Below are 7,313 nucleotides of genomic sequence, written 5' to 3'. Positions count from 1 at the left end.
ACACCATTTCATTTATTATATATCTGCAAAGATATTTATCAAAGAAAGATTTTTAGCCGGCAAAAGTTTCGTTCATGATTATCTAAGCCTTACTGTTGGCAAAAGTCCATTTATAGAGAATTATCAACTACGCTTGAGGCAAAATTGTTGACATATCTTTTCTAAAATTTTCTATTTAACATATGATCGTGATTGACATAAATAGACATAGTGACCTAATCACCCCAACAGTATTACTGAATCAATAAAAGTATTAATACGAACTTAGCAATACAAGTACAATATAGAAGGCTGTTGTGGGATTTTGGTTCTAGTTGCACATATAGTCATTCAGGATTAAAATTGAAGATCAACATTGCATTATTTTGTCATTTCCCATTCAGAAAGAACCGACCAAGTTTTAATAGAGTCGTTTAGATAAGGTAAACATCTACACCGTCAAAATCAGTTTATATTTGTTAATGTAAATCCAAACACGTCACTGAGATTGACGCGTGAAAAGAACATGGTAATTTAATTACTAAACATTTAAGGTAAATGTGTATCGAATATGTTCCTGCAGGTCTCCCAGTATACAAAAAATAAACAATCGGGTTATGATCGAAATATCCCTGAAGGTTAACTAAATGTACAAAGTACTTTGAAGAGACCAGCCAACATTGGCGAGAACAGCCAACATGCCAACCTGCTGCCTCATATGCAACACTTGATATCTTCTTCTATCCGTTCTTTGGTATCCGATCTGTATATTTACATTTAATAATTTATTTTATTATCCTAGAAAAATATATGACACTCGTAGTTTGTAATTTCTGGTATGAAGAATCTACAACGTTTCTTAACAGTCGGAGCGAATGTACATAATGTACTTTTCTAATGTAGCTTCGTAATAAAATAGACTTTCTCTCAAGTTACACTTTTTATTTACTGCCTTAATAAACTTCTAACAGTTTACACAGTTCTGTTGATAGTTAAAGATCACTTTACTTGTGTAGTTGTATCATGCCCCCAGTCCCGTGTGTGTGCTTTGTATGACTATGACTATCAAAGGAATGTGTACGAGTGCGTATGACCTTCCGACATATACCTTTTTATATGATAGAACCAGAGGCTTTAGGGGCACAGACTGATAAACAGTGTGTAGGGTTATGTAACCATATTCATCCTTACATGACACGCCCCACATGATTCATCGGACTCGGGAATTCTCTCCCCCCTCCCCCCTCCCCCCATATGTAAACTCATCTTACGTTGTTATTTTAAAAACACAGTTTATGCACCCATCAGAAAATACAAAAAGCGTAAATACATAAAGCCATATTACACTTACAGGGAAGAGATCGGTGAATCCCTCCAAATTCAGTCAAATCACTGGCGGTGAGCTGATCGACCAGATTAATATATAAAGAATCCAAATGTGACAATGAATATCAAAACAAAAGCAACACTGATGCCATGGTTTATCTTTATTTTTAAATGCATAACATGGTCACTAAGATACTTTCCTCTAAACTTGGTTTCTCAATTTCCTGTGATGTGATTTGAATTCTAATGATTATTTTGGTAATTTCTAGCCGACATTAAAGTATAAATACAGATTAGAGAATAATATCATGTAACCCATCCCTTGGTAGCATATAGATGTTCCTTGATAAACCAAAAATTGAAATAACCACTTTTGTGCCCGACAAATATGAAAATTTTAACCGAAACATTATTTACACTTTTCATATGAATTCTAACATTTGGAGTAGGGCGCCTCGACAACTCCGATGACTACGTATATACCTAGTCGCCCTCATATCCTCGCCTGCGCGTAACTGAGGAACTAATCCCAGTCATTTTGTCTCTTAATTACTGGCAACGCTATGCAATTATTTCCATTATCTAACTACATAGCCCAAAGGTTTCGCTCGACAAACATAACTTACATGTATCTGTACCCTTTGGATATTCTAGTGCAAATTCAAAAGCTCTACAAGGCGCCATAGAAACGAGACAATTTGTCAGGGAAATGTCACGAAAGCCTGAACATGCGATTCCTTTCTTAAAGTGCTTTGAGGTTTCTCAGCACATTTCTAGTGTGAAGAGAAAATTTGTGCGCTGAAAACGGAACCTTCGGATGGCAAAAGAGATATTCCTCATACGTGATTTTAATTTGATATATAATTCAATTTGCTTGGAATATTTAATAATTTTAAAAGTTTTTCCAACAAAAAAGGAGAAACCAAGTTTAGTCCAATATACACTACAAAACTTAAACCGAACACAATATTGAGTATCAATAAATGTATCATAATGTACAGTAATATCACATGACGTATACATATATAGCTATAAACGTTTAATAGAGAAAAATAAAATAAAACAATTAGAAATTATAACAAAATCATGAATGTTATAAACCCTAGCACTGGATTACATTAAAAATAATAACACATTGCGTGGGAGATAAAAAGTATTTTTCATCGTAATATCATTATGTAAAACATTGTAGAAAACTACTTCGCATAAAGGACTTATAATAAGTAAATACTAACAAAACAGAGGTATACAAATAGTAAATGAGCACAAATTATTTTGATTGATCGTATTACAAGATCTACATTATAAATCACAAATTGAAGCACATGTCAACTCATAACATTAACACATAGGGTTATTTAGTGTATTCATATAGCTTGTTGACATATAGTTAGAAATTGAAATAATTACACTACCTATAACTAGTCGTGCAACATATTGGAAGACTTGTCTGTTTGTTTCATACATGTTCTGTTACCTTTACCTACATTGTATATGTCATTTGACAATAATTATGAGCAGAAGAAAATGTGACAGATAGAGTAAAAAACACTTTCGTAAGATTTTGTTTCATAGCAAAATGTTAGCTACCTATAGCTACACTCACTGTTGTTTGCTAAACTCGAGGCAAGAAAGGTTCTACATGCATAGCTGTATATAGGTCAAAGAAAAAATGTCTAAACGAATATGAACATTTACTGCCGCAGTCATTTCGGCCATGTAGGACATGTAAAATGATTTTACTGTCATCAGTTTTTTCTGTCATTAATATTGGACTATTACAACCAACATGTTATATATCTAATGTTGAGAGTGTATCTTTTGATGTAATGATAAGATTTTCAACCATTTGATACTTTGGTCTAAAGTGAAGTATCTATTTTGTGAACGTCTTTTCCTAGTGTTGTTTGGTTCTTAATTAATCTCTACTGTCGAAGTGCCGTACAACAACAAATACATAAAAAAAAAACATCAAAAACGTCCGAATTCATAGGATCCAAAAGATAAAAATCGATGTCTACATTTTGTAACGGGTTGGAAATGTTATGTTTGCGGTATATATTATTATTTACGATACTAGGTTTATATATATTTTTGTGGTTTTCTTTAAGCTCCCACAGCTTTGACCGTCAGCTTTGAAAGTTTAAAGACCACAAAAATATATACTTGGTTTAGGGCCTCGAATCCAAGATCTGATAAAATTCTCCAGTGTATCAACTGCTTTAAATGTATGCAATACCACTAATTTAACAATCTATCATCAACATGAATGGTGTTAAAGTCATTCAAAATCGTCAATCTATTTTACGTAACATTTTCCAGATCTATTGCCGACAATATGGATAATTACGAATTTGACAGCGAATGAAAGGATAACAGATTATAAATGGAAAACAAAATCTTCATTTTCTTTTTCTAAAGGTGAGTTATATATATATAATGCATATTCTTCTTTAAGAAATGGGATATGCGTTAGCTTTATATGTTAAATCATTAATGTCACGATAACAAACAGTTTATTGTCTAAAACGTGTACTCACAAGGCATATTACAACACAGCACCTACATATAAATATTTATAAATTTAACATGGCCATATAGTACATGTATATGTTTATATAATATGGCCAGTGTATTATCTATTAACGTGTACGTTGAGTGCGTTTTTGATGAATGTTAGTGAATCTGAGTGTAATCAAGCACATGCTTTGAATTTTACTCATCCTCTTTGGGATGTAATTTAACAACACTTTGAATGGATCCGGGTTTACTCGATATGTATTTCCCATAGTGAGAGGAATTCTTTTGATGAATGTCGATGATTCTTTGTGTGTGTGTCATTATTTCGTGTCACATGGTTTTGTTTTGAGTGTTATCATTGTTTCCAGTACGGTCATTGTTTCGTGTGTGGTCATTGTTTCGTGTGTGGTCATTGTTTCGTGTATGGTCATTGTTTCGTGTATGGTCATTGTTTCCAGTACGGCCATTGTTTCGTGTGTGGTCATTGTTTCGTGTATGGTCATTGTTACGTGTTTATCGTGTATGGTCATTATTTCGTGTGTGGTCATTGTTTCGTGTGATGTGGTTGTTTCGTGTATGGTCATTGTTTCGTGTATAGTCATTGTTTCGTGTTTATCGTGTATGGTCATTGTTTCGTGTATAGTCATTGTTACGTGTTTATCGTGTATGGTCATTGTTTCGTGTGTGGTCATTGTTTCGTGTATGGTCATTGTTTCGTGTTTATCGTGTATGGTCATTGTTTCGTGTATAGTCATTGTTACGTGTTTATCGTGTATGGTCATTGTTTCGTGTGTGGTCATTGTTTCGTGTGTGGTCATTGTTTCGTGTATAGTCATTTTCGTGTATGGTCATTATTTCGTGTGTGGTCATTGTTTCGTGTGATGTGGTTTCGTGTATTGTCATTGTTTCATGTGATGTGGTTTCGTGTATGGTTACTCTTTTGGGTGTAGTCATGCATTGTTTCGTGTGTGGTCATTGTTTCGTGTGGTAATTGTTTCATTTGTGGCCATTGCTTTGTTTATAGTTATTGTTTTGTGTATATCGTGTGTGGTCATTGTTTCGAGTTAGTCATTGTTTCGTGTGTGGTTTCATGTATGGCTGCTGTTTTGGGTGTGGTCATTGTTTCATAAAAAGGAATATAACTGACAATAAATAAAAATGTTTTGTTGACCAGCTTTTAACAATAAGATATTCTTAATATGTACATTTAATGTACACTAATAATATATAACACAAAAGCAACAACAATACTGAAACAAAAGATATAAATATGTTTGGTTTTCAACCCAATTGTTCAACCTATTATTAACATGAAGACATTAAATATGACTTACAATATATAATAATAAACATTTTCACCATGATACATCAAAGCATGTATATCACATGTGTATGTGTCAATAACAAACTTCAGAGCAGCCAAGAACTAGCCACATGTTCTGGCAGCAGCTGGACTGGGACTTTGTTCACCTGCATGTCTGAATAAATTACCAGATTCAAAATTTTAGAAATATGTTAATATTTTGGTGAATATTATTGTTTTAAAATCCCACAACCAACTAAATCATGAAACAATCGTCAGTTATAACTTTTACTCAAACATATTCAATTGGGACTCCTATGAATACTGTTGTAGAATTAGATTTGACCCTACATTTGTACATGCATTAATCACAACTTTCTATTCAAAGCTTACTGAGGTCTTTTGATGGCCACTGTCCATCTTTGTTACTCTAGTGTTTGATGCTGGAAGGAGTGATGCAAATATGCAGTAGTCTGCTATAGATGCTATGAATAAAGTTTTCTTAAGATTTGGTATAGGTTATATAATAAAATTATTTCCAAATTAAAACACCGATATTCTTGCATCCAATAAAATGTGGCTTAAACAATAGAAATGCAAAAAAAAACCCCAAAAAACAAAAACCAAAAAAAACCCCCAAAAAAACCACGTGGATTTCTATAGTGAGACAAGCATGATGATCATCGTTACTCACAATACTCGACTGTTTTATATCACAAATAGCTAAATAATACCATACAGTTAGCAAAATAGTTATACAGAATATCACTGAATTGGCTGGTGTCTAATGTTTGACTAGAATCACACAATTGAGTCAAGACCTCATAATTGTTTGGAATTTCAGTCGATAATTAATCCCTCACATTCCACAAAAAAAAATCTGTTTAGAATTTCAGTCGATAATTAATTTCTCACATTCCACAAAAAAATGAATCTGTTGAATAGTGCCGGATATTTGACTACAGAAGATTTTCACATCTGTCTGTATTTTCATATTTGACAGACTGGTATCTAATCTACGATTAAAATCTCCCTTGGATTGTGTTTCATAATTAACTGGTTGGTATCTCATTTATGACTAGAATCTCACATTTGACTAGTTTCACGGATACTGGGTGGTATCTTATTTATGACTAGAATCTCACATTTGACTAGTTTCACGGATACTGGGTGGTATCTTATTTATGACTAGAATCTCACATTTGACTAGTTTCATGGATACTGGTTGGTATCTCATTTATGACTAGAATCTCACATTTGACTAGTTTCACGGATACTGGGTGGTATCTCATTTATGACTAGAATCTCACATTTGACTAGTTTCACGGATACTGGGTGGTATCTTATTTATGACTAGAATCTCACATTTGACTAGTTTCATGGATACTGGTTGGTATCTCATTTATGACTAGAATCTCACATTTTACTAGTTTCAAGGATAACTGGCTGCTGGTATTGTGCCTATGACTAGATCTGTGGTTATTACTGTAATTTATCACATATCACTATCAAAAATGTTTCTGTGACTCAGCAATGTTACACAATTAGTTTTAACCTTATCTTAATGACAATCTGCAAAAACATGTCAATTGAAAGAATAATTATCGTTTTCCCCACAAAAACATCATTTTTAGGGTTCTGTAACATAGTTCCAATTGCCTTTTTAATGAACAAAATAAAACAAACTGTATCAAAAATTTAAAATATCGCTTAATCAATAACTGTGTATAAAAATGTAAAACCATAAACAATATCAGAACACCGACGAACGCATCAAACTATTTCAAGGAGGATACCTACAACAATCATTAGGCCAAAATAAAAATATATTTGGTTTGGCGTAACACGCCCGACCCAGAAAAAATATGCCTACTCAGAAAATTTTATTGTGAAAAATCAAACTTTTTATTTTTTTATTTAATGACTTCACAGTTCCGGATATTTATGTCTAGAAGTTGCTCTACAAGTTTAAAAACATGTCTTGCAAACCCAAATTAACTTGGTGTGTGTTTCTTATGTTTAAAATCACAAAATAAATAATGGTTTCCAAACAGTTTATATCCTGGTTTGTTTTTGTATTGAAGGTTGAAAACTTGTTTTCAGAACTGAATAAAAATAAAGTTCAGCACGACCTCCCTACATATATGCAAAATCCCCTGGTCGGGTTACAGCAAACCAAGATATT

Source organism: Pecten maximus, chromosome 18, assembly GCF_902652985.1.
Source record: "Pecten maximus chromosome 18, xPecMax1.1, whole genome shotgun sequence".
In the NCBI taxonomy this organism is placed as follows: domain Eukaryota; kingdom Metazoa; phylum Mollusca; class Bivalvia; order Pectinida; family Pectinidae; genus Pecten; species Pecten maximus.
This window is presented reverse-complemented; position numbering follows the sequence as displayed.